Source organism: Mya arenaria, chromosome 2, assembly GCF_026914265.1.
Source record: "Mya arenaria isolate MELC-2E11 chromosome 2, ASM2691426v1".
Lineage (NCBI taxonomy): Eukaryota > Metazoa > Mollusca > Bivalvia > Myida > Myidae > Mya > Mya arenaria.
In genome coordinates, this window is record NC_069123.1 from 25,703,570 (window position 1) to 25,729,598 (window position 26,029).

Consider the following 26,029-nt stretch of genomic DNA (forward strand, 5'->3'; position numbering starts at 1 on the left):
TGCAATGGAAATATGTCTATCACTTTACCAGACACTCCTTGCAGACTTTTCGGAACTGTTTTTATTCAAAGAGATTAGACAGGGCATATTTTTTGGACAGGTTGCAAAGCACGGTAAAACGAATAGTTAAAAGTAAACGTGGTTTGATTAAAGTGTGTGGTCTGCTTGTGTTGTTTGTATCTGTGTGTGTATGTGATATTTCATACGTTTATGTCTCTAGTTTATTGTCGTTTGGGCCCATGCCTATATGAGCCTCTTAACTGGTTTTGTTTTTGAATATTTGAATATTCGACTACTGGGCTTGTCCCAGTAGTTTTCATTGTAATATTTCGTATAAACTAAACTTTTCAAAATAGTAAAATAACACGATAGGCAGGGATGCTGAGTTGTTCTGTATGTTTTAAATCCAACTGGTTGAGATAGAAAAATAAGAAATACTTTATCACACAGTTCCATGATAGGGGTAGGTAAATACAATGTCCACTCAGAGCGTCAGAAAATATAGAGTTAACAAATTTAGCTGCATTTGGTATAAAGCAACAACATCGAACACCACCAACAACAAAAACAAAAACCATAACAATAACTAGAGCTGTCACAGGAGTGACGAATACCCCCAAATGCCGCCTGGACACAGGAATGGCAAACCATTCCTTTGAAAAGAGGCCATAACTCCAAGGTTACTGCACACTGCATCTTCTTTTATCATGCATGTATTGTTTTATTTAAATCTGTTGAGTAATTTAGAAGTTACACTGCTGTTACACCTGTGTACCAAAAATTGTTCAAATCTGTCAAGCCTTTCATAAGTTATCGTCCGGAAACCGTTTTTTCTATTTTTAGTAACACTGACCTTGACCTTGGCCCCACCAGCCCCAATATCGAACTTGACCTATATCGTCTGATGTTACACCTGTGTACCAAACTGTATCTTCTGATGTTAAACCTGTGTACCAAAATTTTTTCAAATCTGTATAGCCTTTCATGAGTTATCGTCCGGAAAACGTTTTTCTATTTTTAGTAACAGTGACCTTGACCTTGGCCCCACCAGCCCCAATATCGAACTTGACCTGTATCTTCTGATGTTACACCTGTCTACCAAAAATTGTTCAAATCTGTCTAGCCTTTCATTAGTTATTGTCCGGAAACCGTTTTTCTATTTTTAGTAACAGTGACCTTGACCTTGGCCCCACCAGCCCCAATATCGAACTTGACCTGTATCTTCTGATGTTACACCTGTGTACCAAAAATTGTTCAAATCTGTCAAGCCTTTCATAAGTTATCGTCCGGAAACCGTTTTTCTATTTTTAGTAACAATGACCTTGACCTTGGCCCCACCAGCCCCAATATCGAACTTGACCTGTATCTTCTGATGTTACACCTGTGTACCAAAAATTGTTCAAATCTGTCTAGCCTTTCATGAGTTATCGTCCGGAAACCGTTTTTCTATTTTTAGTAACAGTGACCTTGACCTTGGCCCCACCAGCCCCAATATCGAACTTGACCTGTATCTTCTGATGTTACATCTGTGTATCAAAAATTGTTCAAATCTGTCTAGCCTTTCATTAGTTATTGTCCGGAAACCGTTTTTCTATTTTTAGTAACAGTGACCTTGACCTTGGCCCCACCAGCCCCAATATCAAACTTGACCTATATCGTCTGATGTTACACCTGTGTACCAAACTATATCTTCTGATGTTACACCTGTGTACCAAAAATTGTTCAAATCTGTCTAGCCTTTCATGAGTTATCGTCCGGAAAACGTTTTTCTATTTTTAGTAACAGTGACCTTGAACTTGGCCCCACCAGCCCCAATATCGAACTTGACCTGTATATTCTGATGTTACACCTGTGTACCAAAAAATGTTCAAATCTGTCAAGCCTTTCATAAATTATCGTCCGGAAACCGTTTTTCTATTTTTAGTAACAATGACCTTGACCTTGGCCCCACCAGCCCCAATATCGAACTTGACCTGTATCTTCTAATGTTACACCTGTGTACCAAAAATTGTTCAAATCTGTCAAGCCTTTCATGAGTTATCGTCCGGAAACCGTTTTTCTATTTTTAGTAACAGTGACCTTGACCTTGGCCCCACCAGCCCCAATATCGAACTTGACCTGTATCTTCTGATGTTACATCTGTGTATCAAAAATTGTTCAAATCTGTCAAGCCTTTCATGAGTTATCGTCCGGAAACCGTTTTTCTATTTTTAGTAACAGTGACCTTGACCTTTGCCCCACCAGCCCCAATATCGAACTTGACCTGTATCTTCTGATGTTACACCTGTGTACCAAAAATTGTTCAAATCTGTCTAGCCTTTCATGAGTTATCGTCCGGAAACCATGAAAACCGACCGACCGACCGACCGACCGACCGACCGACAAGCTCACTCCTATATACCCCCTCAATCTTCGTTTGTGGGGGTATAATTACCAACAAAATCACCAACAACAATAAAAAGTCTTTTCGCAAGTAATTCATCAAAAATAATAGGTCGATATAAATTAAGTCTAAATACCATTTCACAAACCAGGCTCTAGGATTAGCGCATTTCAGTTAAATGTCAATTCGAAGTTTTGCGACATGAGTCCCGGTTGAGTAACAAAACTAGCCATTTTTAAAACATTTTGTAGTATCAATAATATAGAAAAAGAATTGAATGCTGGAGCGATTATTATTTGTAGTGTGTATTAAGGTATAGGAGTTACTGATTGTCCGGTAAGCGTAGTAGTTAGCGCACTCGCTTCTCATTTAGGCGACTTTGTTTCGATACCCGGCCTGGGCGCATGTGATTTTCATTTGTAGTCACCAAGCCGGACAAGTAAGCTTCCTCCGGTTTCTCCCACAACACAAGACCACATTCTCGCATAAAATCGTGCCAACGTAAGTGATTGATATGATGACGCCATTGGGCAATAATAGTTCAATAAAAATGACTGGCGACCCAGTATAATTGGTATCATTTAGGGATGTCGCTTGCTGATTTCTAAAATGTATAGTAAATTACCGAAAAAAAAGATATGGATAAAGGTATCGAACCTTTGTCCTTTATTACTGCTGAAACTGGGAAAGAAACAGCAAAAAGCTTGTTTTAAATTTATGTTGGAATCATACTTCAATATACATTTTTAATTTTTTATAGAATGATATTTACATATCCATCCTCTACGGACACAAGAGGTTGATACGAACATTTGCTTTATTTTTTTGTGGATAATTCTCATGTTTAAGTATTAGCAGTAGGGCTTCCGGCTCTTTTGACTGATAATTATTATTATAACCGTAAACAGAAATAAAAAACAAAGTGTAAACTCATTTCGAGAATTGTGCTCAAAATGCATGTCGATAGCTCTTTGGCCAAGGCCAATGCTACTTCGTAATGTAATAATGCACCTTATCCTCTAAAACATCAGACTTCCATCTAGACGGTGACTAATCAATCACAGTGTCAATTTGTTTAATTATATGTGATGTGCATTTGCATTTAGTTCTCTAAATTCAATAAGACATATTAGTTAAATGCGATATTCGTTTTTAGACAAGTCTAATTTAACGCCCACGTCATTTGCTTCCATTTCAAGGAGAATTGTTGTTAAATAAGGAAATAGCTAGACGCTTTCAGTAGTGAAATAATAGCGATTTACTAAAAAGGATTTTTATTTTACGAGTTTTGTTTTGTTTCATAATTTGTCACAAAACTGTTTTCCAAGTATGGATCTAAAGAGCACATGTTAGGGGTTACACTTGCCCTTAATATATGTGTTTCAGCGCAATAGAAACATTGTGGCTGGTTCGTCATCTAGTGATAACGCTCTTGTTTGTATATGTGTGTGCATGCTTCCTTGTCAATGTAACATACGTTTTGAATACAATGTTTCTGTTTAACAAAGACTTGGCGCCACCCAACAAGAATGTCTAGAAGTACATAATTACCACATAAGAGGTAATTTATCGAGATGCAAGCAAAACTTATTCTTTGTCTGTTTATTGCTGTTTTAACAACACAGTCATTAGTGTTCCCTTACTCTTGCTAAAAAACGGCAGTTACTGGTAACTTTATGAAATAGCTACTGCATGGAATATCTAAATCATCATAGACTATGTTGTTTTAGTGAAATGCTACACATCTGGTTAACGTTATCATACACTGAACTTAAACATTTCTGTGATATATTTCCAAGTCCTTAAAATCATTTAACTCTAATTTTACCATTTCATCTATTGTCCAGTACATACCTGTATATATTGAGAAAGAGTTAAGCTGAACAAACATCAAGCAATCAATCATTTTGGGTAAAAATAGTATAGCATGAAGTAATTGTTTTTATATCAGGCCAAATAATAATACTGAAAGTCCAAATGTGTTATGTTTTATATCAAGTGTTCAAAATGTAATAAGGAATTAAACTAATTACTTATATACTCTTTTTCTCTTCGATAGTATCTCATATCGCAATTTCAAAACCAAACAAAGCATTTGTCAAATGGCCAAAACGCATCATAACGTACAAAGAACGCATATTCACTAAAATATTCGTGTTTTACTGTTAACTGAAAGTACTATTCGGATTTCACGGGTTTGTTATGACATTCTTGTTTATGTTCCCGTTAAAATTTGCAACAGAGATTGAATGAATTCCTATTAAAGTTGATAATGATATGTTGATTATTGAGCAGACATATAAATAAGACATTTGAATTAGAAATGGTTTAATAAAAGTTAAACGAAGAACATAATGTTTTGACTGAAATTAGCAATTTAAATGCCAATGGTAAGTTGGAGATGAAGGGATCCTGTAATTCATCTCATACTAATTAAAAAAAATCGACGAATTTAATTTTTACCTGAAAAACGTTTTATTTAATGGTTAAAAGCTATTTGCACCAATACACATCAATACGATCTACATATAGTTTGATAATCATCAGTACATGTGTTTATCTTTTAAGTGTTTTATATTATTTACTTTTGGACTAAAGACAAGTAATCAAATCTTAAAAGTGACACTCTTATTCAAAATCGATACAACCACATGTAAAACAAACTTAAATTTTGAGTAATAAACTTGTAGCTACTTACTTAATAATGAATTAATGAAAAATATTAATTACTAATAACACGATTATAACCCTGTATTTAATAGCTTAATAAGCAAAAATATTAAATGATTGGTGAGAGCTAAAAGATTTACTGTGATCTACAACCGTCTCATAAGGTAGAAATACTGTGTTTTCTGCACCTTCCTTTCAAATAAACTCATTTTACTTGCAGTTCATAGGAAGCATTGTTTTTGATATTTATTTATCCTTTTTGGTAAATAAAAACAATGGCATTAACTGTGTTAAATCTTATTTGGGAGTAAAAGTGCATCTTAAAATAGTTTCTACCTAGGCTACATAGATAAGTTGGATTGAATGTTAAGATATGCGTAACGTCAAACATGTTAACATAAGTCATACAATTTCAAATGCATTTTATTTTTATCACTTTCATGCGAGTAAATTATTTATTCTATATAGAAATCAACACAAGCTCAACAAGGATTAGGGGTAATTTCAAATTGTACTATGATTGTTTAATTCATATCAAAAACAAGAAATATATCACTAACACCTGTGTGAAAAAAACTCAGCAATAGAACGGCTAACCATTTATTAAAGTTTACACTGATAAGGCATGCTAATGTTTATCTTAACACAATATTTTAAAACAATTCAAGAATTTAATGTACTAGTGCTTTAAACCCATTTTCCAGGTATGCGTTGTAGCGCTTCTTCAACTAGATATTTCAGAAACACTCAGATAATTTGAGACTGCATATAATTGTTTTATATCGTAAAGAACGCCAACTTTTGTTTGCTCTTTAATGCCTAAAATATCATTTGAGTTCAGGTACAAAAATGTTAAACATATTGCAATTGTCTAGAAAATAACTTCGAGGTAAGTGTATTTTCTCTTTGGAACAAATTTTGTTCTACGGGTCCGTCTCAAATGTTGTTAGTAAAATCGTATTAATTGGTCATGTCAGATAAGAGTTAATAAAAGTTAGTAGGATTTTGGCCATGTGTGTCCGCAAATAAATTACGTTTATTTGGACGTTTTTTCTTTCCTGATAAATTTTGAAAGAAAGAATATAATGCCAGGGTGAGAAATCACATATTTTCGTGAAAATTCGAAAGATATTGCTAAAACTATAAGACAATTTACAAACAAGAGATGTTTGTCAAACATTATGCCCCCCCCCCCCCCCCCTGAGCGCCATGTCGTCAGGATTATATGGACAATTGAATGAAATATGCATGGACCGAAATGACAGCTGATTTGTTGCTGTTTTAAGATTATGACCATTAAAGTGTGAGGATAAAGTGTGTTATGATCGTCATGACCTTTGACTCTATGAACTCAAAATCCAGAGTCATCAGCTGGTCACCAGAAACCTAAATGTCAAGTTTGAGGGCCATGGGTGAAGTTATCACAAGACAAGTTTTTTTTCGTTCAAGGTCACTGTGACCTTGACCTTTGACCCGATGACCACTTAAATCATAAGGGGTCATCTACAAGTCAGATGCAACTCCAAGTTAAGTTTGAAGGCCATGGGTTCAGGCATTGTTGAGTTATCACTCGGACAACCTTTTACCATTCAAGATCACTGTGACCTTGACCTTTGGCTCTATGAATCCTAAATCAATAAGGGTGATCTACTGGTCAGGCTTAACATCCATGTCAAGTTTAATGATCTTAGGTTCAGGCATTGTTGAGATATCAGTGGGGGAAGATTTGTTAACTCTTTTGCGTTAAAGGTTACTGTGACATTGACCTTGGCCTGATGACCCCCAAAGTCGATTGGGGTTATCTACTGGGCAGGCCCAACCTTCATGTCAAGTTTGATGACCATAGGTCCAAGAATTGTCGAGTTTGCTTTCAAGGTCACTGTGACCTTGACCTTTGACCCCTAAATTCAATAGGGGTCATCTACTGGTCAGGCCCAACATCCATGTCAAGTTTGAGGGCCATGGGTGCAGGCATTGTTGAGTTATCACTTGGACAACCTTTTATCATTCAAGGTCACTGTGACCTTGACCTTTGGCCCAATGACCCCTAAAATTAAAAGGGACAATCTTCTGGCCGGGATCAACCTCCAAATCAAGTTTGAGGGCCACGGGTGCAGCCATTGTCAAGTTATCACTCGGATAACCTTTTACCATTCCAGGTCCTTGTGACCTTGACCTTTGGCCCAATGACCCCTTAAATCAATAGGGACCATCTTCTGGCCAGGCCTAACCTCCAAGTCAAGTTTGAGGGCCATGGGTGCAGGCATTGTGACGTTATCGCTCGGACAACCTTTTACCATTCAAGGTCACTGTGACCTTGACCTTTGGTCTGATGACCCCCAAAAACAATAGGGGTCATCTACTGGTCAGGCCCAACCTCCATGTCAAGTTTGAGGGCCATGGGTGCAGGCATTGTTGAGTTATCACTCGGACAAGCTTTAAAATTATTTTACCATTAAAGGTCACTGTGACCTTGACCTTTGACCTGATGACCCACAAAATCAATAGGGGTCAACTACTGGTCAGGCCCAACCTTCATGTGAAGTTTGATGACCATACGTCTAGGAATTGTTGAGTTATCACTCGGACAAGCTTTGGTCTACCGACGGACCGACCGACCGACCGACCGACCGACATACCGACATGCCTGTGCAAAGCAATATACCCCTCTTCTTCGAAGGGGGGCATAATAATTCGTTTGATGAAAGTTATGAACAAGACTAACTTTTATACGCATTTCTGACCTCTTAAATGTTACTGCGGATACTTTGAAATGCAAACACTACGAGGAATCACGGCGCACTCAGCGCTGTATCCGTCTACAAAATTCCTACAAGTTGAAATATTGGCCAAAAATTGCATCGTAAAAATACAAGCAACACGTGTTGAAACAGAAAAATCATAGTCATTTTTAGGCTTGGGGATATTTTAATATTTTTTCAGTCAAAAGAGTTTAAAAAATGTTAAATTTTAGGTTAAAATTTACTTCTATGTTTACATCGATTTGGATCCGTGGTGAACAATGTGAGAACCCCGTTGAAGTCACGTGATTGTCACGTGATTCCTCACCCTGAATACTATATAGTTAGACTAATGATACAACGAGCCAAGCTGACACTACTCTATGATTTACTTACGCGAAATAAAGGACTAACATTGGGCTAATAAAGCAATGGTTTGAACTATTAAAAATGAAACTTGTTTAATTGAGTGATAGTTGGATCAAAATGGACTTGACACGTATCTTATGCTAAACTGGCAATGGCTCAACATTAAAGGAACGCAATAAACGTTAATAAAAAAAATTGTAAGCTATTTTTGGCGCTTTTACAACAGGTGAATGTGTGGCCACATAGAATTTAAAAAAAATATAAATGCAAACATTTGTTTTATCTGTAACTAAATCATATGTTTATTTCTGTTTCAATAAAGAAAGTTGAATGAGTTGAACATGATAATATATTGGAATTGAAAATCTATATTGTGCGCCTTTAAGAATTGCTAATCTTGTTATACTGTGTTTATAAATATTGGGATAAGGGTAAAGCTTATAACTGTACCCTTGTCTTGATGTATTGGTGGTGCCATCTAAATAGCCATTTTAAAAACATTCCTTTTCTTTGGAATGTCACTGTTGAATTAAATTGTATTTTTTTTACAACAGACATACTCTACAATTCATTACAAATATATTTTTTTTCGAGAATACATTGCCTTATACAATTTTGAGCGTTTTAATAAGGACTCCCAACTAAAGTTGTTGTTTACTAAAAAAGTAAAAAATAATATTTTGAATATTTTCTAAAACAAAAGCTTGACAAATTACGCAAAGCAATTGCGTTCAATGCGAATGTCGTAAGCATTAAGGCCAAGGTCACTTCTCATTGTTTAAACTGCACAATATCCTCAACCCAATTGACAAAGACTAGACGTTGACAAATCCATCCCAGTGTTAATTCAGAGCAATTAACGGACATGTTAATCGAGTCTCTAGATTCAAATAAACTAAATTAAATCGAAAGCGAAAATTGAAATTTTCTGGGGGCAAGTGTTTTCAGACAGAATTTAAATCCCACACCAATTGCTTCCGATTTAAGGATACACGTTACTAAATTTAGATAATTGTTAACACTAACATTGGATACAGTTTAATGAAAAAAATAATATTAGTTTCATCAATAGACACAAGCTATATATAGAAGATATCTGTTTAACAACAATTTGTTTGCTTATTATGCTTATTTTCGGAGTTTTATTAGTATTTTAATTTATTTTCTTAATTACCTACTTTTTTGAAAAGGGCATCTTTGACGGCGTCATCCATGGGACGCCCCTCACGCTTATTCTATATTTTTTTATATAAGATAGCAGATGACGTAAATTTTCTATTTCCGGTTTGTTGAGAAAACGTTCTCTGATATTCTTTTTTATTGTTAATTATTCGCTCGTTGTTTAGTGCAAATATTCTATGAACAGAAATCAATGAAGTTTTATTCGTGCATCTATGTTCTAAAAAATAACGAAAACACTTCTATGTTAAGCAAGTCATGAATACATACCCAAATTGCTATGCCGCAATTTATTGAATGAACATTTGAAAGGTCGAATGTGTTGCGGATATTCATTGGATATAAAACATTTTTCATAGTATTAGAATGTGTTTCATGATAGATGGGTATTCAATCATCTTACTGTCAGAGACCAGCCTGTTTTGCTTGAAGACACGTCGATTTCTATGTAATGATGAAGACCTAGTTTGTTGACAATTTTTGAGGCGTGGGTGGGGCAAAATATATCAGTTAATCTGTAAATTGTTATGTCAATTTTCCGGGAAGTTCGTATGACGTATTACAACGACAATCAGTTCAACATACATTTGAACGATGATATAACGTTCTTTTCATGTTCGAACAGTTGTTTTTGTCTATAATTTGTTGGGCATGAAAGCAAATGTTCGATCATTTAGCTTCAAGATCAAGAAAACGTTTGAAAAACTGGATAACCATTATTCTTATTAGCGGTAAGTTGTTCATTTTCAAATATATCTTTATTTAAACTTATGTAACATTTCTTTAAATTTTAAATATTTAATTCGCCTACATTTTCTAGTTCAAAGTGAAGTGGTATGTTTTGATAAAGGGAAAGTAACTACAATGGATTTTAAAAGTAGTTCTGAAAGTTTCTATTTTCACTCCTTATTTTGCAGTGAAATCACTGTTGTTATTTCACTGATGAAACTCCATATTTCATCGAAAAGCATGAAAGAAATTGTTTTATTTTAATTTTCAGTTACTGAATTTTGTTGGAACAAAATTTGACGGTTTCAGGGGCGGTAATCCCTAAACTTACCATTATCACTAGTTCGATGCGTGTGTGGTCGGTTTGTAATGTTTGTGGAGTTTTGTGCTTGTTTCTGTAGTTTTTCACATAAGTATTGTGGTGTTTGTAACTCTGTGTGAGGTATACAAACATTTGTTTATCTACATTGTCGTTTGTGACCTTGCATTGGGCCTATGAATAGAGTTTAGTTTTAGTTTTGTTGACTGCTGGGCTTGTCCCTGTAGTTTGCATTATATTATTGGGATCGTTAAACACACGGAATATCATACGGAATTGCCACTTTGTTAAACGAAACATTTAGTTATACATTATGTAGCAAAAATCAATCACCAAGAATTTATGTATATCATACGTCTTGTACGATAACTGGTAAATGTAGCATACATTTTGAATACATTCTTTCTGTTTGACAAAAACTTGACACTGCCTAGGGAAAGTATTCATACCTACCACCAGTGAAGTTATTAATCGAAAGGCAAACAAAAGCAATAGTATGTCTGTGAACATGCTGGTAACTGCTTTGCTAACAATACTGTTATCAGTGTTCTCGTTCAACATTTCCAACAATACGGTAATTACTGGAAATTTTGTTTTTTTCTATATCAGCACATGCATGGAATAGCTAAATTATCATAAAATAACGTTATTTCGTTGAAATTCTACACGTGCTGGTAGAGGTTTAGCCAGAATGGCAAAGTTTGCACACCTTTTTGTATAATGCGGTATAAATATAGTCTGAAATTTCTGCCATTGTCTTGTTGCCAACAGCAGTGTTAATTATGTCTACGATAACAATAGTATTTTGTACTTCTGAAGTAATATATTTATGAACAACATTTACATGTAGGTTTTGACTACTTGGTTATGTATCCCATTAATCAAGTTGAAGAAAATAAAGAAGCGTTTGTCAAAAGGCCAAACGCATATTTAAGTAAATATTATGCATTGCTCCTTTAAAAATATAATAAATAACATAATAAACAAACAACTCTGTTTTATTTCACTGTTAACGAAACGTATCATTCCATCTCTGACAATTTTGTGAATTCATTATGTTTCCGTTGATTTTTCAAGAACGCAGACTAAACGAATATGATCTGTTTATGACAATTTAATGGTCACAAATTTGCCATTTACCTGAGACAAGGACAAACTCATATTAGTCTATCCTATATTATGCATATTGTTTTCGTTAAAAGTTTTGTCGACTGAAGTGATGGAAACTGCAGGGTCAATGCCAACAGCCAAACACCGTCTCTGATCTAGTTCAATTGTATTATGTGGCTGTCTGCATCCCGATTATCCATATCTTTAACAAGTCGTACATGTAAATCATTTTGTCTATGTCTTATTGCAACCAATTTCGTCCTTTCTTCACAATATAAAAAAACAAAACTTTTTAGAATATTTAGCCTGTTTAGGAAGTGTAGTTCAAACAACTTAAAGTGTTGTTTTTGGAATGGCTGCATTTGAGGTCTAATGCTCCCTCCCTCCCTAAACGGGAGCATGCTAAAGAAATGTTGTTTTAGTGTGAACATATTATAAATAACTAAAGAATTAGGCCTAAAATATTTGTGGTTAATGTTATATCTTGTCCAAAAACATGTAGGATAGGAAGGCCTTTATTTATTAGGCTTTATGTATGTTATTGCAAATGGTCATTTATCAATCTCCCATGTTTCACTGAGTTCCTTTCAGTAGTTTCCAATTAATGTTAATTTATATAACATCAAAGTACAAGCAACACTAAGTCCAAGACTTGTGGTGTGCACAACATCACGTTGTTTCCAACCAGCATTCATTTTTCTATTGAATTTCTCTCAATAGTTTCCGAGTTGTTACAATTTGATTAAACCACATCAAAGAACGAGAGGTTATTTAACTGTGCAACAATTCAATTACTTTATTAGTGGTATACTGTACGCATAATCACATTTCAATCAATCAATATTCTAGGCCTAATTTAATTCCGTTCACCAGTTAGGCTTTGTATAAAATGTGGGTGACAAGGCCTCATAACAGATTTGTGTGCAACAATGGCTCCAATAGTTATAAATTATTAGCTGTGAAAAATATCAATATTTCAAGTTTCTTTGAATTCGTTTCGGTTGTTTCTCAGTAACCATAACATTTGTTTAAAGTGACACTCGTATTTACAATCAATTCATTCACGTGTATAAAACACATACGTTTTGACTGATTAACCATCAACTATTTACTAAATAAGGAAATAATGGAAATTTGAATACTTGAGAAGAAGATAGTAAACAAGTATTTAATAGCTTAAAACGCACAAATATTAAATGACTGGTAGTCCTAAAAGATTTACAGTGATAAATAATAATCGTCCATTAGGTAAAAAAACCGTATTTTTCTGCATCTTTCTTTTAATTCAAACACGGTCTGCTTCGTAAGAACCATTGTTTTCGATATGTCTTCATTCCTTTCGGTAAATTAAAAAAAAATGTATTAATTTTGGTACATCTTTTTGGGGAATTAGAGTGCATCTTTAAAGATACTTTAAGTACAATGTACTCCGAAGTAATACTTAATACAAGTTGCGTACTCAATAAAAACAGTATGTCTCCCTTTGTTCAGATATAATTAAAATTGATAACCAAGGTGAGGGATCACGTGACCTAAAGGGGTTCTCAAGTGGGTCACCAAGGGTCACAATTGATGTAAACAGTTATGTGACATTACTTTTTTTGATAGAAAAAACTGAAACTATTTCTAAGCTTATAAAATACTTTTGTTTTTGCTTTTTTCGGTCGAAATCCGTTTGTTCGATATTCCAGGAAGCGGCCAAAATACTTCGAGCGTCGAGAATATCGAGCCAAGCGAGAAAGCGTCGAAGAAAGTCTTGATCTTGTAAAATATTATAGAATTATTTGAATTTGAATGTTGCCAGCCTTGGCAAAAATATCAACTTAACAAAATTGCGATGATCGATTTAACGCTGAATTTTTGGCAAAGGATTGCATCATTAGAATTTCGAAATTAATGACACTTAACTGTTTGTTTACATCGATTGTGACCCGTGGTGACCCATGTAAGAACCTCTTTAGGTCACGTGATTCCTCACCCTTATTACAGATGATGTTGAAATAAAAAGAGCCATTGGCTTATTTTAGACTTACGTTCTGCAAATCGAAATCAGGTAACGTCATTTCTCCCACCTCAGATAAGTAGATCCTATAATTTAATCATGCTAGAAGTTTTTATCTTGCCCACGGACGAAGATAAAATGCCCGTATGGAACTCCTTTTTAATGGTCACCACATTGTAATTACCTCCCTTGTTGAAGACTGTCGTCTGTAGCATCCTGGAAATCTTGTCTTGTGGCAATATTTAGAACGCTAATTAAGTATTTATCGATTCAAACGTGACAATAAAACAATTTTCTTGCACCTTTCAAGTAATAATGCTTCACTTTCCTAAGAACTACTTAAAGACCGATTTGACAATTAACATAACCTGAATACTCTGCGCGCATATCCATGACAACCACGAATTATCGCATATCCATACGCATTTATTTTCACTAAGCACAAAATAATTCCAGCAAAAAATACATTTTTAATTAATTTTGTTAAACTGAGGTGGCAGAAAAAGCATCTTCTATAGCCGCTCGTGTAAAATAGGTTCATCCCGACCCTCGCGCAGGGTGTTTTGCGGAAACTCGGTAAACCTCGTTTACACGTTATTACCCTACGCTCGGGTCGGAATGAACCTATCTTACACTCTCGGCCATAGAAGATAGTTATAATCTATTTATTGACATTTCAAAAGAATTAATGTGCCGGGGCTCCAAATGGAACGTAGGATGTAATGCAGTCCAAAATAGTGTGCATTTAACGACCACTTTAAATACGTTAATACGATTGTATTAATGTGTAATTGAAATCAAGCCGAAGAATCTTAATAGTTCCTGGTTAGGAGCCTAGGGGAATATATAATTATAGATAATTACACAGAAAAAGACATGTGCTGATTAAAACAGCCTGCCTTACTTTACTAAAATAGAACCACTGGTATCAATCCAGCAGCAAAAAAGTAATCGAAGTCAAATAAGTAGGGATAGCTGCATGTGCCTAGACTATAAACATTTTGGAACAAAGTTTTGTTTATTCAATCAAGTTTAGCAATAAAGTAATTTTGGCTTATTTAAATATGATAACTATACCTCTTGGAAATGAGGTCGGTAGCTAAGCCTACTATGTTACAATCTGATTAATATGGACCAAAAGAAAAAAGAGAGTCCTCAAAACTACACAATTAAAATTAGTTGATAAATCATTTAGACAGGCAACAGCATCACAGAGGAATTAACTGTATGCTTATATATGTTCAAGTAGTTCACTTCACAGTTTTGCACGTATAAAACCAGAGAGGTTGTGAAACACTACTTGTACTTGCACGTCATAAAGGTATGTATACATTGTTCCCTACGTCATCAAGGTATGTGTACATTGTGCACTACGTCATACAGGTACGCGAACGTGTAGACATCCTTTTCGTGCACTACGTCAAAAAGGTATATTGACATCATACTCGTTTACAATGTCATGTACACTAAATAGAGAAAAGTAATTTGTGCTGGTATACAAGTACAAGTTTAATGGTAGATTTCGCAAAATACGTCAAACTTGTACATGAATAAAAGGTATATAGAGGTATGTATGTTTAAAGGATTGTGTACACATAATAAACAAATAGGAATGTTACGGCGCTTGTCCTGAAACTTTCCGAACACCCCTCGTACAAAAAGTTACACGTACAAGTTTACGTACAAGTGTTTCGAAAACTCCTCTGTTAACACATATATCTAAGAATGTGCCGTCTATATGACCAGCCCCCAATATCACAGAAAAGAAAAAGTCAACACAATATTTTAATCTTAACTCAATTACAACATAAAAATAGTATAAAAATATATACTGTGTTTATTATTAAAAAAATCAATCAACTGTGCTCAAATACGGCATTCGCTGAAGAATTTTATTTTGAATCTTCGCCACATTTTTTTTATAGAATAACATCTACATTTTCATCCTTTACGCATGAAATCTTTCACGGGCGCACACAAAGGTTGATCCGATCATTTTTTTTTTAAATTTTAGTGCAGAATTCTCATGTTTAACAAGGCAGTCCAAAGGACGGCTTAATCCCCCGCTGTTTTTTTAGTATATCTTATTTTCTCGCAACCTGACTGATACGGAGTATCTGACCAAAATTGTACACAACCACTGGCCAAGAGTGGGAATATAGGAAATACAAATTGTTTGATTGGTAACCTAAATATTTTTAGATATATGAACATATAATTAAAGGATATTTGTTAAAACTATTCGTATTGTGTGTAGTGTAGGTAAGATAAATGTCAAGGTTATTTTGGCTAAAACGAGCATGTGTACTATGCCAGATGTGACATTGACCATTGAGGTTTGGACCCGGATCAATATCAATGCACATCATCTCAATAAAGACAACATTTGTACCAAGATATATGGTAAATAATCAATGCATTAGTAAGTTTTAGCGCGGACACGACCATGTGTAATCTGACCTTTAAATGTCTCGTGTGACGTTGACCTTTGAGGTATGTACCCGGACAGACAGACAGACAGACAGAAAGACAGACGGACGGACAGATAGACTGCATACGGACGAACTGCATTCCTATAATCAATATTAAACAAAGTGTAGACCCATTTCGCAAAGTGTACTCAATATACCAATATGTATGTCGCGAGCTTTTGGGCCAAGGCCAATGCTACTTTAAAATGTAAAAATGCACCGTATCCTCCATCCCTATTTTTCGTTGACTTATCAATCACAGTGTCATTTCGTTTAATTGTATGTGTTGTGCATTTGAATTTATTTCTCTAAATCCAATTAAACAATGTTAAATGTGAGATGTGTTTACAGACAAGTTTAATTAAACTCCCACGTGCTTCCAGTTTGGGGAGAAATGTGGCTAAACTAGAAAATAATTAGAAGCTTTTAGTTTTGAAATCATAGGATTTTACTTAAAAAAGAACTTGTTTTATACCGGCTGTATGAACGCATTAAATTGCATACGGTAATCACCATATAAATTTCAGTTTTAATCTTCTCAGCTATGCGTTACGAAACAACACAAACCTCTTAGCGCTATTTTCATTACATATTGAAATTTGAATTTTTATCATATACATTTTGTTTGGTTTATATTTTTTCTCAAAACTGTTTACCAAGTATGTATCGGACGCGCACATGTTTATGTCTAACAAAGACTTGGCACCACCCAACGAGAATGCCTCGAGGAACTTAATTACCACGAAAGAAGTTATTTATCGAGATGCAAGCAAAACTCATACTATGTCTATTAACTGCTGTTTTAACAACACAGTAATTAGTGTTCTCTTACTATTGCTAACCAATCGGTAGTTACAAGTAACTTCGTGCTAATGCATAGAATAACTAAATCATCATAAAATATGTTGTTTAAGTGAAATGATACACATGTGGTTAAAGTTATCACACACCTTGTAATTTTCTGTGACATATTTCCAAGTACTAAAAAATAAAGATGTTCTCTAGTGTTAGGATGCCCTCTACTGTATAATATATATCACTGTGCTATGTAATATTGATAAAGTTTCAAGCGTAAGGTTTAAACCTGAATAAACATAAAACAATCCATCAATGATAACATCAATTTTATCATGTAATATAATAATACTCCAGGACTAAAGGTGTTTTCTTTATATCCAGTGTTAAACAGAAAAAAAACAATAACTTGCCATTCGGGATTGTATATAATATGAAAATTTGAAAACCATACAAAGCAATTGTCAAAAGGCCAAAACGCATCTTAACGTTAAAAGAACGCATTTTACCCTTGAAAATAAAAACAGGAACAAATGAACAAAATATCTCCGTTTATTTAACCAACATTATTAGCATAAACTTTGTTTGTAAAAGAAAATTACCTTGCAGAATTATTAAGTGGCTAATTTTAATCTAAGGGACGTAACTTTTCGTAATGAATATAAAGAAAATGACAAATACAACCATAACTCATCTGCCTTAAACTCTCTTATCCAAAATGCGATTAACTATCTGAACCAGAACAGAATAATCTCTTGTTGAAATTCTAATGTTTGTGTACAATGGCAAATGTTTAACAATGTCATCAACGGTTAAAACGGCAAATGTGTTTGTTCCCACTGCCAATATGAAACTATTTGTTTGCTACTTGACCGACCGACCATTGAAGCAAATTCCACGCAACTGCCTTTGGTGGATATTAGCCATAAAGACTGTCGTCAAACAAAACAGAACTAAGCGTATGATAAAATTAATAAATCACGAGAAATGCATAAACTGAAAAGGGACTTTGTTGGTTGTAGTGCAATATCGTATTATTTAATTTTATGAGTGGTCATAGAAAAAATAATGTTTTCTACTCGTATCGCGAAAATAGTAATAGAAAACTATTTTTACTCTGTTTATATGCACCACTTATGAATATGTTTTTTTCTATGACCACTCGTGAAATTAAATACGATCTTACATTGAAACCAACAAAGCAACTTAACTATTTTTACTCGTGAGACAACATATATTAAAGGCTTATTACTGTGTTAACATTTTAGAGAAATGTCAGTCAAACAGAAGATAAATGGGAAATTGCGTGAAACTTGTGGCTACACCGCAATTCAAAAATATCCTTTTTATATTGAAACTGGGTTTGAACTTTGATTTATTCGAACAAAATAATGACAAGATCTTATTAACGATCGTACTATCGCACTTGCCCTGTTGTCATATAGGTATTTTACTTCTAAGAAGCATTCATATTGATGTTGGTAAAGGTTTGTCGGTTATTAAGTTGAAACAAAGTTGAAACAAATTCTATTTAATTGTGACCTTAAAACCTTGTTTGCAAGATTGTTATTATAACAACACGTTAGACCTAACCTAAATTTACTCTCATGAAAATTATGTTAAAATATGTACTCTAACTTTGCTAATATTTGCTCAATTGCTTTTTGTTTACTCCATTTATGTTATCATATGTATTGTATGTGCATGCATTACTAAATATTCCTAATGTTTATGATCATAAGCTGTATATGCTTGTATCTAAATAAATATTCTGTTCTGTTCTGTTCCTAACCTTACGATATTTTACCGTACGCTCTTTGTAAAGACAGCTCGTTATTTGGTTCCATGTTTGTGTATATTCTATTCAAAATAGACATATTTCTGGACTAGTTTACATACAAAATTGATTGGTTCATTATGCCACAAGTGCTTGCCTAGTCCTTATGATACAAGTGCTTGCTTAGTCAAACATTATTACGAATTATGAAAGTGATATATCTGTTTCACCCACAAAACAAGAAAACATATGTTACTGTTAACGAAGCTGAAGAGAAAAATACATGATCATTTACTGATCCAAATAGCCCTTAAAAAGAAATTGGCTTTCTAATTATGCCACGGAATCCGAGCAGACATATTAATAAGACATTTGAATAAGAAATGGTTTAATAAAAGTTAAACGAAGAACATAATGTTTAGACTGACAATTAGCTATTTAAGTGCCAATGGTAAGTTGAAGATGAAAGGATCCTGTAATTCATCTCAGACTAATTAGAATATTTGGAGAATTTTATTTATACTTGCAAATCTTTTAATGGAATGGTTAAAAGTTATTTGCACCAAAGAGCGTCTGGCTAGGCTACATCTATAAGTTGGATTGAATGTCAAAATGTGTGTTACGTCAAACATGTTAACATTAGTTATACAAATGCATTTCATTAATATCACTTTTATGCGAGTAAATTATTTTTTCTAAAAAAACAACACACCAAAACTGTGAATAGCGTCAATTTCGATTTCTACTAAGATTGTTTAATTAATATCATCAACAAGAAGTCTATCAATAAAGCCTATGTGAAATGTGCACAAATATTAAACGGCAAACCATTTATTAAAGTATACAATGATAAGGCTTGCTAAAGGTTGAATGTTAAACACAGTATTATAAAACTTTTGAAGTTTTTAATGTATTGGTACTTAAATGCATTTACCAGCTATGCATTGTGATGTTTTCTTCACCTAGATATTACAGAAAAACTAGATATTTTAAAACTGCATATAATTATTTTATATCGTTAAGTATGCCAACTTATGTTTGCTCTTTAATGACTATAAATATCATTCACATACAATTATGTTGAACATATGGCAGTTATCTGTAAAATGTCTACGAGGTTAAAATACTTTCTCTTTTAAACAAATTTTGTTGAGCGGGTCCGTACCAAATGTTGTTAGCAGAAGTGTAGTAATTGGTCATGTCAGATAAGAGTTAATCAAAGTAAGTTTGATCATGGCCATGTGTGTCTGTCAATAAATTACGTCTGTTTGGACGTTTTACTTTCATGATCAATTTTTGAAAAAACCCATATAATACCTGAGTGAGGAATCACAGCATTTCTTGAAAATTCGATATTCATTTCTAGAACTAAAAGACCATTAACAAACAATTCGTTTTATGAAAAAAATGAACAAGACTAACCTTTTAACGCGTGTCTGACTTCTTAAATATTACTCATTACTAATGAATGCATACAAAACAAAGAATCGTGGCGTACACAGCATTGTATATTTCTACAAAATTTCGTAACGTTGAAATTTTGGCCAAAGATAGCATCGTTAAAATACAAGAAAAACTACATTGTCTTGTTGTCTTGATGGTGCCATTCAAATAGCCAGTTTAAATATATCCCTACGCTATATCTGGAGTGTCCCTATTAACTTAAATTATATTTAAATTACAACAAACTTAGTTTACTAAACAGTCTTATTTTAAATTTTCGCCAGTGCATGTGTGACAAATCTTTAAATGTGTGAGTATTTAAATTAGGACTCCCGACTAGTTCATTCGATATTTATTGTAACTTTAAACAGAAATGAACATAATTTTTTCCCGAATATCTTCCAAACAAAAGTTTAACCAGTAAGACAAAGGTATTGCGCTCAATGCGAATTTCGTGAGTTTAAAGGCCAAGGTCACATTGCATTGTATAAACTGCACAATAAACTTAACAACCAATTGACAAACGCCTAGACGTTGACATATCCATCACAGTGTTAATTCAGGGCAATTAACGACCAAGTTAATCACGTAAATAGAATCAATTAAACTTAATAAAATTAAAAGCGAAAATTGGAACTCTCATGGGAAATGTGTTTTCAGACATGTCGAATTTAACACCCACACAAATTGTTTCCGATTTAAGAACATAAGTTACTAAAATAAAATAAGTGTAATAATAACATTGGATACATTAGGGAGAATAAATTAATATATGTTTTACCAACATACACACACTATATATTCTGTTATTATCATTTCCAACTACTGAATTGTGTTGCGACAAAAACTGATTGGACGGTTTCATAGGCGGTAACCCCATCAATTATCTGTATAACTGATGCGTGTGTGTGGTCGGTTTGTGGTGTTTGTATTTATGTGTGTGGTGTACAAACGTTTGTGCATCTACATTGTCGTTGGTGACCTTGCATTGTGCCTCTTTTTGACTGCTGGGCTTGTCCCTGTAGTTTGCTTTATATTATTGGGTTCTTTAAACACACGGAATATCATACGGAATTGCCACTTTGTTAAACGCAACATTTACTTGTTCATTTTGTCGCAAAACTGTTCACCAAGAATGCATGTAGATCAAACGTCGTTCACGATAACTGGTAAATGTGGCATACCTATTGAATACATTGTTTCTGTTTGACAAACACTTGTCACCGCCTAGCGAAAATATTCGTACCTACCACCAGAGAAGTTTTTTATCGAGAGGCAAACGAAAATAATAGTAAGTCTGTGAACATGCTGTTAACTGCTAACAATAAAGTTATTAGTGTTATCTTACCATTGCTAACAATACGGTAGTTACTGGAAATTTTGTTTTCTATAATAGCTAATGCTTGGAATAACTTATTCATCATAAAATAATTTTACTTCCTTGAAATGCTACACATGTTGGTAGAGGTCAAGTCATAATAGCAAAGCGTGTACACCTTTTTGTAATCGGTATGTATACACTGTCTGAATTTTCTGCCATTCTCTAATTGACAACGACAGAATTAATGATATCTACGATGAAAGTAGTACTTTTTACGTCTATAGTAAATATTTTAATGAACAACATTTACATCTAGGTTTTGACTACTTGGTATTGTATTCCATAGCAAGTTGAAGAAAATAAAAGAGCGTTTGTCAAAAGGCCAAAACACATATTCAAATAAAAATTACGCATTCCTCCTTTGAAAATGAAATAAATAACATGGTACACAAAACAACTCCGTTTTATTTCACTGTTAACTAAACGTACCATTCCATCTCTGACAGCTTTGTGAAGATACACTTAATTATGTTTCCGTTGATTTTTCCCAAAACGCAGACTAAACGAAAATGATCTGTTTACGACAATATTATGGTCACAAATATGCCATGTACCTGAGACAAGGACAAACTCTGTCCTATAGTATGCATATTATTCTCGTTAATTGTTTTGTCGACTGAGCTGTTGGAAAGTGCAGGGACAAGGCGAAGAGCCAAACACTGTTTCTGATATAGTTCAATGGCATTATGTGGCTGTCTTATTCCCGATTATCAATAAACGTTTTTAAAATTGGTACATGTAAATCATTTTGTCAATGTTTCATTGCACCAATTGTTCTTTGTTCGGAATATAAACAGTCTTTAGAATAGTTTTTCTGTACAGGAAGAGTATTTTGAACAACTTGAAGCGTTGAATTTGGAATGGGTGCATTCAAAAGCTGATGCCACCTCCCTAAACGGAAGCATGTTAAAATAAATGTTGTTTTAGAGTGAAAATATTAGAAACAAGCAAATTCGTTGAATTGATATCCCCCGCCTGATTAGGCAAAGTTCATGTATTGGAAATGAAAAGTAGGTGGAATATTCCTATATTGACATGTAATATGGCTGCAGAGAATGAATGTTGGATATAAGTTTGAGTTTATTTGGAATTTCTAGTTTAGTATTTGAAATAAAAGTTTTTTATATAGAGTAACATTTATAATAGTTCATATGAATTTGAATGATTTCAAAGTGAAAGTTCAGATATGTCTGAATTGATAACAGTAAATAGTGGAAAATGACATTTTAAGGTACCTGTTGATCATGTTCACTGTGTGTTTTCTTCAAGCTCATAGGAGCTTCATGTTGGTGATTATTGATTATAACCTATCATAATCGATTATAATGGAAGTTGATGGAAGTAAATCATCATAAAATACATATATTTATTATCATGTGTTCAGTCATACACGTATGAATATAATCCGACCAATCACTACCATTAAATGGTTTAGGAGAGTTTTTTAAGATTTGACCTAGTGACCTAATTTTTTATCACATGTGACCCAGTTTTCTAATTTTTTATCACATGTGACCCAGTTTTAAAAATGTCAAAGAGTTCATCAAGGAAAACATTCTGATCAACGTTCATGAATATTAGACCATACATATTGCCTCTAATGTGTTTCAAAGATTTGACCTAGTTTTTGACCCCCATATGCCCCACTTTTACAAGCTTTGGATATTTCATCAAAGGGTACATAATGACCAAATTTGAACATAATCCTACCAATCATTTCCATTTCTGACTAAAAAATTCGAAGATTTGACCAAGTGACTTAATTTTCGATCATATGTGACCAAGTTTTATTTACGACCAAGAGTTCATCAATGAAAACATTCTGATTAAGTTTCATGAATATTTGACCATGTATAATGCCTCTAGTATGTTTCAAAGATTTTTCTAAATTTTAACCTAGTGACCTAGTTTTTGACCCCATGTGACCCACTTTTACAAATGGTCGTGATTTGATCAAGGGAAACATTCTGATTATTTTGAACATTTTCCGATCAATACTTACCACGATATGGTACCGGACGGACGGACGGACGGACGGAAGGACGGAATGACGGACCGACAACGCCAAAACAATATCCCCCTCCCGAAACCTTCGGTTCGGCGGGGGATAATAACTAAAGTTTAAGGCCTAACAAAATTGTGTTGTAAAGATTATAACTTGTCAAAAAAAAACAAGTAGGGTATGTAGGCCTTTTAATAAGGCTTTATGTAGGAAAATTTGTGGTTAATGGCGTAAAAGTAATCAGTATATCAAAATAGAGCCTATTGAACTACTTATAAAACACGCACACATGCACAAATCATATTAAGAGTCTTGTGCATTGCACAAAGTCATTTATCAACGTCCCAAGTTGAATTGAGTTCCTTTCAGTAGTTTCGAGTAAATCTGTATTTAAATAACATCAAAGTACAAGCAACAATAAGTCAAAGAGAAATGCTGTGTACTAAATCACGTTGTTACAAATCAACATTCATTTTAATTGAATTCCTCTCAATAGTTTCCGAGTTGTTGTAATTTGATTGAATAACATCAAAGAAAGAGAGGCAATTTAACTGTGCAGCACTTCAATTACTTTATTAGTGGTAACCTGTACGCAAAATCGCATTTCAATAAATCGATATTCCAAGCATTATTTAATTTCGTTCACCAGTTTCCGAGTAAGGCTTTGTATTAAATGTGTTTGGACAACAAGGCCACATAAATTAGCAATAATGGGTCCAAGAGTTTTACTGTGATAAAAATCAACATTTTAAGTTTCTTTGAATTCGTTTCAGTATTTTCTCAGTAACCATAACATTTGTTTAAAGTGACACTCGTATTTACAATCAATACATTCACATGTATAACAAACATAAATTTTGAGTGTTAAACCATCAACTACGTTCTAAATAAGGCATTTATGGAAAATATTGATTACTAATAAAAAAGATAGTAACCATGGTTTTAAAAGCTGAAAATGCACAAATATTAAATGACTGGTGGTCCTAAAAGATTTACAGTGATAAATTATTATCGTCTCATAAGGTAGAAATACCTCATTTTCTGCATATTTATTAATTTAAACACGGTCTCCTTCATAAGAACTATTGTTTTCGATATGTATTCATCCTTTTCGGTAAATTAAAACAACTGTATTAATTGTGGTACATCTTATTTTTTTTTCTACAAAAACAGTATGTCTACCTTCGTCCAGACATAATTGAAATTGATTACCAAGTTGAGCAATCACGTGACATAAAGGGGTTCTCACATGGGTCAACACGGGTCCCAACTGATGTAAACAAACAGTTATGTGACATTAACTTAGAAAAAATATGGATTTTTTTATTAGCCTATATAAGACTATGCTATTTTTTTCTTCTATAGAGTCAAAATCCGTTTGCTCGATAATCCAGGGACCGGCCAAAATACTTTGAGCCTCGAAAATATCGAGCCAAGCGGGACTGCGTTGAAGGGAGTCTAGCTCTTTTAAAATATTATAGATTTAGATGTATTTTGATGTTGTTAGCCTTGGCCAAAGTTTCAACTTGACAAAATTGCGATGTTCGATGCAACGGTGAAATTTTGGCAAAGGATTGCATCATTAGAATTCAGAAATTAATGGCACTTAACTGTTTGTTTACATCGATTGTGACCCGTGGTGACCCATGTGAGAACCCCTGTAGGTAACGTGATTCCTCACCCTGATTAAAGGAAATGTTGAAATAAAAGAGACATTGTCTGATTTGAGACTAACGTTTTGCAAATCGAAATCAGGTATCGTCATATCTACTTCTTGACATGATATTTTTCAAAGAATTAATGTATCGGGGCTACAAATGAAACGTAGGTGAAATGCAGTTTAAAAAAGTGTGCATTTAACGACCACTTTGAATACGTAAATAAGATTGTATTGACGTGAAATTTAAATCAAGCCGAAGAATCTTTAATAATTCTTGGTTAGGAGCCTAGGGAAAATATAATTATAGATGATTACACAGAAAAAGACATGTGGTGATTAAAATAGCCTGCCTTACTTTACTAAAATAGAACCACTGGTATCGATCCAGCAGCAATGAAGTAATCGAAGTCAAATAAGTAGAGATAGCTGCATATGCCTAGACTATAAACTTTCTGGAACAATCATTAATTTTGTACCTAAATTTTGTTTATACAATCAAGTTCAAGTTTGGTGTCAGTAGCGTAGCCTTCAACAGTCTGATTAATATGCACAAAAAAAGAGAATCCTCAAAACCACACAATTAAAATTAGTTGATAAATCATTTTGAATACAGCTATAAAAAGGCAAAAGCATAACAGGAATTCACTGTATGCTTATATATTTTCAAGTAGTCAAAAACACTGTCTTTGCACGTATCGAACCAGAGAGGTTGCGAAACACTACTTGTACTGGTACGTGTAGGTTTCGTTTTGTGCACGTCATATGGTATGTGTACATTGTTCCCTATGTCGTCAAGGTACGGGTTCGTTTAGACTTCATTTTGTGCACTACGTCATTAAGGCACGTGCACATTGTGAACTACGTCATCCAGGTACCCGAACGTGTAGACTTCTTTTTGTGCACTACGTCATTCAGGTATGTTGACATCGTACTCGTTTACAATGCAATGCACAATAGTTAGAGAAAAGTGATTTATGCTGGTATACAAGTACAAGTTT

General features: G+C 33.9%; 1 protein-coding gene across 1 annotated transcript in view; it reads left to right on the plus strand.

Annotated features, from left to right (window-relative positions):
• Positions 1-26,029, plus strand: part of LOC128225119 (QRFP-like peptide receptor) — a 213,594-nt gene that overhangs the window by 55,809 nt on the left and 131,756 nt on the right. The window lies entirely within an intron of this gene.